This window comes from Phyllostomus hastatus, unplaced genomic scaffold (genome assembly GCF_019186645.2).
Source record: "Phyllostomus hastatus isolate PE091 unplaced genomic scaffold, TTU_PhHast_1.1 phas_scaffold_177, whole genome shotgun sequence".
NCBI lineage: Eukaryota > Metazoa > Chordata > Mammalia > Chiroptera > Phyllostomidae > Phyllostomus > Phyllostomus hastatus.
Window position 1 is genome coordinate 957260 of NW_025334012.1, and position 13328 is coordinate 970587.

Consider the following 13328-nt stretch of genomic DNA (forward strand, 5'->3'; position numbering starts at 1 on the left):
ACGTCATTGGCCTTGACTCCCTTCCGGACTTTTCTGTTTTTTTTCCAGCTCCTATTTAAGGAGGCTTCAGGTCCATAAAAGGGCATCTCCAATAACCCTAGTGTTTCAGGTTCTATCTCCCTATTGGTTAGAGACTCTCTCGTAGCTTTAGGGAATATTCATATCTTAAAGTGTGTTAGTCTTTTGGATGCATGGATGGATGGATGGATGGATGGATGGATGGAATGCAGGGCGGATGAATTAGTTCCAGGTTCCCTCAGAACACCTCATCCCCCTGTCTTGTCCTGTTTACCATCTGAGACTCCAGATTTACTGCAAGAATAGAAAGCATTTTTCTGTGTCTGGAAATCAGCTCCCTAGTCCTCTCTTATTATAACCATGACTGATGTTTAACAGGGCTAATTTTTATCTGGCACTTGCCCTGCTTTTAGGCACTGAGCTAAGTAAGCCCTTGCTCACCTCACAGCCACTCCAAGGTCTGGGCGCTGTTGTTGTCCGCAGTTTACAGTCAAGGAAACCAAGGCTCAGAGAGAGTAATTTGTCCGAGGCCAATGGCAGAGCCAAGACTCCACGCCTGTGACCTTTGCCGCTATGTTCCAGCGCCCTGTGAGCAAGGATCCTCAGATCCATCCACACCGAGTTTCTCATTCTGCCTTTCTTTGCTCATGCTGCTCTGCCTAGAACTGGGTCCTTCTTCTCCTCCTCTACGTAGACTGAGAGCAGGAAATACATTTGTCTGGGCTACACCGCTTAACAAATGAACTCCTAAATCTCAGTGGCTTACCACAACAGAGACTTCTTTCTTGTTCATGGTCACACACAGACTGAATCAGGTGGCCCTTTCTGTAAGCAGGGGAAAGGAGAGGTGCAGTGGGGAAAGTGGGCTCTTGACCTGCCTCGGCTTAGAACACACACATGTCATGGCTGCTTACATTTCATCGACCCAACCAATGAGTTGTTGTGTGGACATTCAGTGAACACATTCTGTCTCTGCCACAAGGAACCACACAACTGCGAAGGCGGCAGCAACAGGCCAATACACAGCCAGCTCAGCCAGCCAGTGCAGAAGGGAGGGGTGGGGGCGGGGGTGAAGATACAAGGACCAAGATTCAGGCTGGTGGTTGGGCAGTGGGAGGGCTGGCTAGGACGCTGCGATTAACCAAGTACCAGAAGCTCCAAAATCCAGCGCTGGAGGCAGTGCCCCATTTCCATTGTCTTAAATACTGCTCAGAAGAAGTGAGCCAACACTGAACTTCTTGGCTAAGACTCAGGACTCTTGTTATCTAAGTTGGGGGCTGCTAATTACAGGATTTGACCTGAATTAAGAGAACAATGTAACAAGAATAACAGTCCTGACTTTTCAAACTTGAGAGTTTACAAATCATTCCCACTGCCATAATCTCATGCGACCCTCACAATAACCCTGTGACGTGGGTATTTTATCTCCATTGTATGGTAAGGAAATTTAGAGAAAGATGATGTAATGGACCAAAGCCACACAAAACCTGTGCGTGCTGGAGTGCTTCCCGGTGCCGGTTTTCTGAATCCCTGCTCAGAGCTCTTGCCTCCACCGCTCAGCTGCCTCCCATGCAAATTTCTATGGAAACTGATGGTATGAAAATGAACAGCAACCCGATTTGGATTCAAAGGCTCTGTGCCCTGGGCATCAAGACGGACGGATTTAAAAGTGCAGGTGTTGAAGGCAGACAGCCTGGGTTTGGATCCCAGCTCTGCCACCTGCTAGCTGGGCGATAGTTGGCAAGTTAAACTATCTGGGCTCGCTTTCCGCCTTTGTAACACGAGGATGAAGTGTGTCTAACCCCTCGGGTTGTGGTGAGGATTTAATGAGATAAGGAATATAAAATGCTTAGCACAGTGCTTGGCTCAACATTACCGCTTAATAAACATTCAGCGATGCTGCTGAGATCCTTCTTGGAGAGAAAACGATGCCACTGTCCCCTCTTTCCTCCCCAGGGCATGATCGTGTGGCACGACATGACACCCTTGGCTTCCGCCAGAGAACAATCTGACCCCCTAACCCAGCTTCACACACAGCTGCCTGCAAGAAGGGAACGTTCTTTCTCTCGTTCTCTTTTAAAACTACTTTGTTAAGGTGTTTAAAAATGCTGTACCTGTTTAATGTCTACAACTCGAAGGGTTTGGAGATAAGTATATAGCCATGAAAGACTATCACCATGACCTATGCCCTCCTTATTTTTGTGTGATAAGAACACTTACCACAAGATCTACCCTCTTAGCAACTTTTCTGGTATGCACTAACTATAGGCACTATGTGGGTATCTATAGGCACTATGCCATACAGGAGTTCTCCAGTACTTATTAGTCTCATAGAACCTAACCCTGTGCCCCTTGATGGATACCTCTCCATTTCTCCCTCCCTCCAGGCCCTGGTGACCACCATTCTCCTCTCTGCTCCTGTGTGGTTGACTATTTTAGATGCTGCATGTAAGTGAGACCATCATTATTTGTCCTTCTGTGTCTGGCTTATTTCACGTAGCATAATGTCCTCCAGATTCACCCATGTTGTTGCAAATAGCAGAATGTCCTTCTTTTTTCAGGCTGAGTAATATTCCAACATATGTATAACCATATTTTCTTTATCCAATCAAGCATCAAAGGACATTTAAGTTGCTTCCACATTTTGGCCACTTTTGAATAAGGCTGCAATGGACATGAGGGGGCAGATAGCTCTTCAAGATCCAGATTCCAATTCCTTTGGCTATAGCCCAGAAGTGGGATTGCTGGACCATGTAGTAGCCCTATTTTTATTCTCTGTTTTCTTTGCCCAGGGATCCACACCGGCCATTGCCACCAATCCCTGGGCCTTCGTCTCAGTTTTGCTGCCCTCCAGGGGCCATTTCACGTCATGCCAGGGTCACTCTCAGAGTGTCCCTTTGAGGACAGTGGTTCTCAAAATGAAGCAGGAGGTGGAAAGCACAGCCACTCTTGGGGTAGGTAAGGCTCTGAGGATTGCAAGAGTCCCAGAAATGACTCTGATATGTGACTCCATGCTATGCTACTTGAGACACAGTGATTAGACAAAACTCAAGAAAAGAAAAATGAGGGGAACTGGGCATCAGGAATGCATGTGAGCTATTGCTTCTGGGGGGTGGGGGGCGGGGGTAGTCAGTTCTGCCTCACGGATGAGCCAAAGTTTAGTTTGTGATGCAATTCTCCAACCAGTAAACACAGGAACAGGGAAGTTATGAAATGGCCTTTCCTAAAGATACTTAGAAATAAACCAGGGTAAGAGACTGTATCAGGAACACCTAAAGACCTCTTACAACGGAATAGTTAAAAGACAAATCAGAAAAGGGTGAGAATAAGCATTTCTCCAAAGAAGAAAGAAACACAAAGACCAACACACAAATGGAAGGATGACTGACATCATTGGCCACTGGGGGAATGCAGAGCAGTACTGGAGACGCACCACAGCACACCCACCAGGATGGCCAGCAGGTGTGGTGAGGCTGTGGAAAAATAGGGACCTGCACACACTGCTGGTGGGCACGAAAAGTGATGCAACTGCTTGGAAAACAGCCCAGCAGTTTCTCAAAGGGTTGAACATAAAGTTGACCTGTGACCCAGCAACTCTACTCTTAATTATACACCCAACAGAAATGAAAACCTATGTCCACACAAAAGCATGCACCCAGATGTTCAAAATAGTATTCATAACAATCAAAAGTGCAAAGAACCCCGGTGCCTATCAAATAAAATGTAGTACAGCCATACAAGGAATAGTATTTGGCAATAAAAATATATGCTACGACATAGATGAATGTTTCAAACATGTTAAGTGAAAGAAGCCAGACACAAAGGACCACATATCGAATGATTCCATTCATGTGAAATGTCCAGAGCAGGCAAAGCTATGGAGACAGAATGGAGATTAGGGGTTGCTTGGTGCTGAGGGTGGAAGATCATGCTCAAGGGGCACAAGGTGTCTAGAGGCTGATGAAAATGTTCAAAAATTGATTGTGGTAATAGATGCACAACTCTGTGACTATTATTAAATGCCATTGAATTACACACTAAATGGGGGTTTGTACAGTATGTGAATCATATCTCAGTAAAGCTGTTAAAATGATCAAATAAATCAGTGTCTTTCTTGAATACCTGCTTGAGACAAGGGCAGTTTCCAAGTCCCTGCATCCAGTCTACATGACAGAGAAACAGGAAGGGAGGAAGGGAGGGAGAAAGGGAGGAAGGGAGGAAGGAAGGAAGGAAGGAAGGAAGGAAGGAAGGAAGGAAGGAAGGAAGGAAGGAAGGAAGGAAGGAAGGAAAAAGGAAAAAGAAAAGAAAAGAGAAAGGAAAAGAAAAGAAAAAAGAAAAGAAAAGAAAGGAAAAGAAAAGAAAAAAGAAAAGAAGAAAACAGGGCCTCCTGGAAGGCAGAGCAGTGGTATTGCAACCCCCGGGCCCAGAGGGTCCTTCAGCAGCTGCCTTAGCTCACTGGCAGTGGCCAGCATGGCCAGGGTCGCTGAGGCAAGAGGATGCTCTAGGGAGGGCTGCCGCCATGCCCGAAGGAAACTGAGGTGACTCTACCAGCCTTGGACGTGGCTGTGAGCCTGAGTAGAGCACGGAGCTCTGCAAGGTCATGCATGGGCTCCAGACCCCCAGGCACCTGCTCTAGAGACAAACAGAGCATGAGGAGCATGAGCTTTGCCAACAGACAGACCCACGTCGGCACCACGACCTTTCCGCCTGTTAGCTCCATGACCTCAGCTCTTCCCTGTAAAAAACTCAACAACAATACCTCTCATAGAAGCTCCCCTCCTTCCGGTTTGTTTTGTTTTGCTTGGCGAACATGTCTTGAAGGCTTCCTATGTACTAAGCAAGTGCTGTCTATGTATTATTATAATATTTTTTAGTCTTCACTGCAGTGCTGGACAGAGCCAGGACCTGCAGGTGTCTGGGCTGCTAGGCTCCAAGTCAGACTAAGGACAGAGCACCCCGTGCAGCCTCCCCCTGTGGCGTGGCTTCCTCACAACACGGCGGCCTCAGGGCAGTGAGACTTCTCACCTGGGGCCCAGTGCTCCAAGCACCAGTGTTCCAGCCAATAAGGCAGAAGCTGCACCACCTTTCATGCCTCAGCCTTTTATGAAGTCTCACGGTGTCATTCCTCACCTGCCCTATTAGACAAAGCAGTCACAAGCCCACCCAAATTCAAGGACAGGGACATCTTGATGGGACGAATGTCAAGGAATGTTGCGAGGGGGAGGCAAGCTCAGGGGTACACGTGGAAGAGACTGTCTGAGGAAGGACTTCCCTGTTTCCTGTGGAATCCCGTGGGAGGATCTCTCAGGCATAACAACCAGCGAAAGAACAAAGGAGTGCTGTTGTGTGATTCCATTCACATGACAGTCGAGAACAGACAAAACTCATCGATGGTCAGCATGGTGGCTACCCTGGGGGCAGGGTGCGAAAGTGTAGGGAGGAGAGAGCCTCCTGAGCTCTGCTGTGTTCTATGTTCAGGTCACAGTGGTGGATACACAAGTGTACTCGTACTTAGAAGTCCATCAAGCTCTACACTGAAAATTCACACAATGGACACGCCAGGTCAACAATGTGTGAAACAATTATCAACACTTGAGGTCTCCACCCCTATCCCTGCCCCAGCCAGCTTTCTGTGCCTGGGAAAAGCAAACTCCCAGGCCTCCCCATCCTGGCTGGTGGGTGGAAGTGGATGTGTGGTTCCACCCCCTCCTCTGGCCTCCCGCCCCCACTTCCTTCCCAGCCTCAGGATCCTAAAGTCAGTGCCAGAGGCCAGGCCCTCAGAGATTTTGTTCTGACCCCTCACTTTATGGAGGAGGAAAGCAGGAAACAGAGAGGTGGAGAGACCTCCTGACTCCCAGCACGAGACGCCGGCACCACTTGTGGACGCCGGGTGCCTCTGTCACTCAGGGTGGGCGAAAGCCATGAGGGCAGAACTCCGCTCCTTTTCCCTCGGGTGGCGGAACGGTCCGTGGCCTGCCAGGACCTCTGCTTGGTGAGGTCTCTGTACAGCCAGGCCCATCTGGACGGGAGTTTCTGGAAAGCAGGAACGTTTCCTACTCGATAAGTGTCTGGGACCCACCCAGCTGGGCAGGGTTCCCACAGAGCCAGGGCAAAAGTCCAAAGCTGGCCCCTCTCTGGGGCTCGCCCCATAACCAGCCCTGAGGACTGTAGGCCTGCCTGAGCAATCAGACCATTCCCAGAAGTTCCAGAGCACCGGGACAGGGAGAAGTGCTTTCACTTTCGAATTGGCCTCCTGAGGCCAGAGCAGGTGCCTGGAAGTCTTGCTATGTGAAGCCCAACCCAACATAAGGCGTCTCCTGATTTGTCCACCCCACCCCAGCATCCCACCCAGGTACTTCTTTCCTCTTGCACAGTCAATCCCTGTTATGGCTGGATTGTCCCCCTACCCACCCCCCATTCGCATGTTGAAGTCCTAACCCCAAAACATCTGATCATGACTGTATTTGGAGACAGGGTCTTCAAAGAGGTAATTACATTAAAATGAGGTCATGTGGGTGGGCTGTCATCCAATATGACCAGTGTCTTTATTTAAAAAGAGAGAGATTAGAGCTTAGGCACAGACACTGGCAGAGGGAGACACAGGGTGAGACGACGATCTACAAACCAAGGACAGGAGCCTCAGAGGAAACACACCTGCTGACACCTTGATCTTGGACTTGCAGCTCCCACAAGGGTGAGGAGATAAAACCTGCTGTTTCAGGCCCTCGCTGGGGGGTCTGTGCTGTGGCAGCTGGAGCAGACCAGACCACTCCCATCGTCAGGATGTCACACATTTCCGCACCTGGCCTTTGCCCAGGCTGACCCCTCACCACACCTGGGGGGCCGTTCCTTCCCCCTTCCTCCTACCCTTCGACAAGATCCACCTTCCAGGCCTGGCTAACTCACTGGTTGGTGACATTTCCCTTCAAGCTCCCCTGCGTCGGCAAATTCTCTCGAACGGTCTTGCACTCTACCTGTGCCGACAGTCATCTCTGTGACACCACAATTTGGCTTATGTCCTGTAGCTGCCTCCTATGCCAGATTTTGACCCAGAGGCTGTACCTGACTCATCGCCACATCCCCAGCATGCATGACAGACGGCTTGATAGAATGTCTGTTGATTGAACTGAATCGAGGGGTGTACTGAGTGCCCCAGCTTAGTCCTGTAGGGGTCCCCGGCTGTCAGACCCCTGGCTTCTCTTTTGGTGCCTCTGCCCTGCTCACTCCAAAAAAGAAAGGCTTTAAGGTCAGAATTAGCACTGCCTAAGAGATTGTGTATTCTAAAATGAAAAAACCACAAGATATCCAAGATAGGGGTGGTTAGTGATAGCAATAAGGTTGCCAGGGGCCGAAAGGGCTCCTTCTCAGGTGGGTGAAACCAGCCCTGGCCTGTCTGTGAATCTGAGGGTGTGTGTGTGTGTGTGTGTGTGTGTGTGTGTGTGTGTGTGAGTGAACAGGGGGTATATGTGTGCACCCAGGGATGGAAAAGACCCCACACTTACCTGCATGGGGAGGCAGGCATAGACACGGGTGGTAACCTGAAGATAGCACAGCATTCGAAGGTCACATGGACCTGGGACCTGAAGTCCAGCTCCTTTGCTGTCAGACCATTAAACGAGCTGAACATTTAGGCAAGAACGCCCTGCACCGCTCCTGGCCTTTGGTGGGTGCCCTTCGTCCACAGATGCCTTCCTTCTCCTGAAGTCTGTCTGGGCCCAGCACTGAGCCTGGGGCACAGAAGCCACCCTACTTGGGGCCAGGCTGGCAGGGGTTAACAAAAGAAAGGCTGGTTGTTTCTGGAAAACAAAAGGCTGGATCAATAGAGCTACAGAGGCAGCCATTGATCCGCCAGGGCAAAGGATCTGTGGGGAGCTGCCAGGCGGTTTCTCCGAAACATCCAGACCAGAGCAATCCGGGAAAGCCAGGCTGAGGCTGGAAAGGCCCCGCGGTCCGTCTGTCCTGGGACCATCATCCTCAGAGCACAGGCTTCCTCTCCCCAACCCCAGGGCCCGGGGGGGGGGGTCCGACCCCAATCACGGGTGTGAGAGTGGGAACGGACCCGGGCTTCCTCCCGCTCAGTTCTGAATCTGGGGTCCGTGTTAAGAATTCAGCCACCTGTGAACTTTGAGGGGGGAAAAAGTTCGCTAATCTGTAACTGGAATTTAGCATTTCTATTATGAACACAAGCAGCAAACCACGGTAGAATTAGGATTACCTAGGACTTTGTCCCTAAGAATAATGACCAGTATTGCCTACCGCAAAATTGGCAGGGTGGTTGGACCTGCGACTACATTTAGTTTAATGTGTTAATAAATGAACACATGTATGACTGTGTCACAGATTTGTTTTTTTAATATTTTGATAACTGTATTTCAGTATAGTTTCCTTTGTTATCCTATGCATTTTATTTTGCCAGCCTGCCCAAAAGGCCCATGACACAAAAAGGGTTAAAAGTTCCTATTCCCCATGTGCAGTGGATAATTCCTATTTCCCACTGCAGGTGGGGAAACTGAGGCCCAGAGTGGGCAATGCTGTTCCTGGATGGGTGGATGGGTGGGAAAGTGAGAAACAGCACAGACAGACAGTAAGGAGAACCCTCACTGACAGCCTACCCTGAGCCGAGCCTCGTTTTAAATCATTGAATCTTCACAACAGCCCTATGGGGAAGGTAATGTTTCTGCCCCCATTTCACAGGTGAGAAAACTAAGGCCCAGAGCTGAGACTTACCCGAGGCCACACAGCTCATACATGGAAGAGCTGACTCAACCCTCTGGACTTCCACGCTATACCTCCCTTCTCTGGGACCACTCTTAACAACTAGTCCACTTAAGCGTGGTTTCCTACCAAGCTCTGGGGTCACAGACCAGAGCTGGTTTGGGTTCCAGCTCTGCCACTCGCAAGCTGTGTGCCTCTGGGCAACTCTTCGCTTGCACAAATCACAGTTTTCCCATCCACATCATGAGGAGAGCAGCAGCGCCCCCACCCTTGGCCGTGTGCGGATTCGTAGGGTGTGGGAAGCACTTGGCACACTGTGGGGGTGGACTAACTGCCTGCTAACTCTGTTCTGACCGATGGAACCAAGGCTCAGACTCGGTTAAAATGGCACTGTGCGCCTATGTGCTGAAGTCTTTAGAAATTAAGAAACTAAAAATTTCAACAAGGCTAAAACCCAGATCCCAGTTCCTGGCGAGATCAACAGGTGCCAAGAGCTAAGAAGTGCTCATGGAATTCTGTTTCGTTTGGGGGGAGAAGGGGAAAGGCTGAAACTGGAAGCAAATATGGGAAAATGCCAGAGTCAGGGACTTCCTTCCCAAGAGTCTAATATGGAAAGGGGCAAATGCAACTTGACAGACACACACTCCTTCGGCCAAGGTCAAAACTAACAGTGAGAAGTCATACTGATAGTATATGTACCTTTGGTAAAAGAATGGCACTTGGCTTCTACTTCCTGAAAACCGAGAACCCCTGCCTAATCACAAGGAAAATATCCAACTCAAACTGAAGGGCATCCTACAAAGTATCTGATCAGTCCTCTTCGAAAATGTCCAAGTCCCCAGAAAGAAGGAAGGCCTGAGACGCCGCCCCGGTCTGCAGGAGCCTCAGGAGGCATGACAACGACATAATGTGGGATCCTGGATGGGATCCTAGCAGAGAAGAGGAATGTTAGGTAAAAGAAAAAAAAAGTAAGGAATGTGACTAAAGAATGGACCGTAATTAATATCAATGTGTCGATATTGCTCATGAGTTGTGACAATGACCCGTACTAATGTTTGATAGTCGCATTCACAGGTGTGGGCCCAGGGGAACTGTCATACTGTTTTTGCAACTTTTCTCTACATCTAAATCTCTTCTAAAATAAAAAGTATTCTTTTTTAAAAAAATGTTACAGTATATCTGAATGGTGGTGTTCCAGGCAATTTCTTAATTTTACTTCCCTGTGTCTTTTAAGTGGCCTATCATGAACATGCTTTGCTTTTGTTATCAGAAAGAAATTCAACAAACTTTGTTTAAAAAAAAAATAAATGAATGAATGAGCGTCTGGCCCTTTGGAGACAGAGTGCTGCATAAATAAAAGTATAATTAGAGTCGGTCCTTGGGCGGCGATTACAACCCACTTTATCATCCTGCTCCCAGGAGGCTCCCGCCACCAGGGCCTGGCACTCGCCCAGGGGTGGGTGGTGAGCCCGAAACCTGCCAAGCACTTTTCCCGGCTGTGCTGGGCTCTTGCTGGCAGGGCAGGGCAGGGCAGGGCAGGGCAGCGGCTGCAGGGCCAGAGCACCGGTCCCAGGTGAGGAGACACTGCTGACTCAGGGAGGCCCTCAGGCAAAGCGGCCCCTAGAAAATCCTGTTCAACAGCTTCCAGGCCATGGCCGGCCTGCTCCAGGAGTCAAGAAAACCAAACATGGTCCTCGGTTCCCACCGTACAAAGAAAGACAGGACCAGACCAGCCATAACCCATCGGTTGCTTGGTCCCAGGTAAGGTCACCCACCACCACTGAGCCCCCCAACGGTTCTGTGAAGCAGACACAGTAGTCCCCCCTCATCCGCTGTTCCGCTTCCCACAGTTTCAGATACCCGTGGTCCACCACAGTCTGAGAGGAATAAATGGAAAATTCCAAAAATAAACAATGTATAAGCTTTAAATAGCACGCTGTTCTGAGTAGCATGATGAAGTCTCGCACCATCTTGCTCCGCCCCAGTTGAAACGTGAATCAGCCCCCCCCCCCGTCCGGTGTCGCCACGCCGCAGACGCTGCCAACACATTACTCACCCAGCCTCCATCCCGGTTATCACGTGGACGGCCCCGGTATTGCAGCGCCTGTGTGCCAGTCACCCTGATTTTACTTAATAACAGGCCCAAAGTGCAAGAGTCGTGGTGCTGGCAACTTGGATTTGCCAGAGAAAAGCCATAAAGTGCTTCCTTGAAGTGAACAGGTGAGTACCATACACAGTCAGATTTTTCAAGACCAACTGCATGCACATAACTTGTATCGTAGTGTATTGTTATAATTGTTTTATTTTGTTGTTATTAATCTCTTACTATGCCTAATTTATAAATTTTTTCACAGGTATGTATGTATAGGAAAAAACTGTGTGTGTGTGTGTACATATATACACACACACAGTTGTGTACTACCCGAGGTTTCAGGCCTTCACTGAGCGCCTTGCAATGACAGTATCCCCTGTGGATCAGTGGGCACTACTGTATCCTCGTACTGCACCTCTTTTAAAGGGGACGCTCGGACAGGGTCCCTGAGATCAAAAGCAGAATATACACTGATCTGCTCACTCCTACACCAGAACTGCCAGTCTCTGAGCCTGTCGGGGATGTCCTATGACCTTGGCAGATGGCTGGACCACCTTTGGGGACGGGATGCTGGAGGAAGAAAGTGCTAATGGTGGGCAGCAAACCATCAGACTTCCCACACGACCTGCCACCACCTCCCGAATCCCAAGGGCCATGGGCCAAGGCCAGCTTGTTGTCAGCCTCAACCCATCTCAAACACCAATTCCAGCTCGGGATCACAGGGGATGAGGGCCTGCTCTGTGGGCTCCCCTCCTGTCCAGTCTCCAAGGCTTCCTCCACCATCTGGTACCCAGTTCCTGCAGGAACCAGCTGCTGGTGAGGGCATCAGAAGCAAGGAATAGGGGAGAGGCCGTGTTGAGTCATTTCTAACTGCAGCGGGATTGGGACCAACTTCCCTGGGAATTTTCAACAAATAGCCTGGGAAGGGACTGCTCAGCTCTCTAACACGTACAGAGAGGGTTTGGCTCCTTTACGATCACGTTGAGTTGTTGCCTAACCAGCGGTCTGTGCACTTACTCTAATCACTCTTCCCGAGCTCATGCAACTCTTCAGAAAAGGCTTTCGGAGTCACCTTTGACCCAAATTGATCAGCCTGCTTGACTGCCCCACGTATTGCCCAATGCAGGCATCCAGGGGTCTTTCCACTGTCTCCAAAACCCAAATCCAGTTTCGAAAGACAGAAACCTGCCCCTCTGAGGCCACTCCCAACAGCCCCAGGCACAGTCTGAGGAATGGCTGCCTGGTAAGAATCATGTGACTTTCCCAACTGTGGCTGCTCTCAGACACCTGCCTTCCTGGCCAACGCTCCTGTGAGTGGCTCTCCCTGCCTCCCGTCCAAGGCCCTGAACCATTCCTCTGACAGAGGGCGTGTGAGGCACGCCCACCCACTCACCAGGTCTGGCTCTGCCTTCCCTGGAAGCGGGCCCCTGTCCCTTCTCCCTCCCAGCAGAGCCCAGGCACTGGGACCAGCCCTGGCTCCATTTGCCCCACTAATGAGCCTTAAGTGTTTGGCTTGGGTTCCTGCCAGTCCTACCCCCAAGGGGGCGGGGGAATGGGAGAGAACAGAACAAAGCTCACACCAGCTGGGCTGTGCTGGGCCCCGGGAGGGCTGGCACAGGGGCTGTGCGGCACAGAACCACCCAGGGGCGCGGCCGGGCACCCATCTGAGGCCCCCGACTTTCTGTCCTCTCCACTTCCATGGCATTCCCAGAATGCTGATTCCTGGCACCACCAACTACACTGAAATCCCGGGAGACCGTGAAACCCCAGGAAACGGGTGCTCAGGGAAGGCGGAGAACCACCGCTCTAGCAAACGATGGGAATTCCGGGCTAGTTTGTGAAATCTCTGTACACGTGTGTTTTTCTAGTGAGTCCACAGCTTTGGTCAAATTCTCAAATTAAGTTGATAGCTCCCCTACCCCATAAAAAACCCAAAAGGCTAAGCAGTTCCGGTCACTGAGCTGACCTCTAAATGCAGCCGTAGTCTGAACTCAGTGACTCGGTTAAGGTCCACCAGGGCAAGTCCACAGGAGCCTCCCCTTTTACCAAACCTCGGGGCAAGTCTGGGGAACCCAGGATGACAGAGAGCTAGACTCAGGGACGGGGGCTTGGGTGGGGAAGGCCAGAACCCAGGGGACATCCCAGGGGACATGCACGGGCTGAAAGGCCGAAAGGACCCTTCACAGAAACCAACCCGCTGGTGAGAAGGGGGTGTTTTCACCAATACCCGGTTTTCTCTCTCTGCGGCCACACCACTAAACCACCTTTTCTAGTCTCCCCTGCAGTGAGCAGGGGCCGTAAACTAAATTCGGGCCAGTGGGGTGTGGGTCTCCTGCATCATGCTCCCCTCTCCCCGAGATGCTGTGGAGGACTCAAAGGCCTCTGCAGGTGGCCGAGCCACAACACGGAAGGAGCCTGGGCTCTGAATGACTTCAAGGCACAGTGTCCCCAGCACCAACCCACGTGGACTGAGAGCTTTATTTATGGAAAATAAACCTTTGTG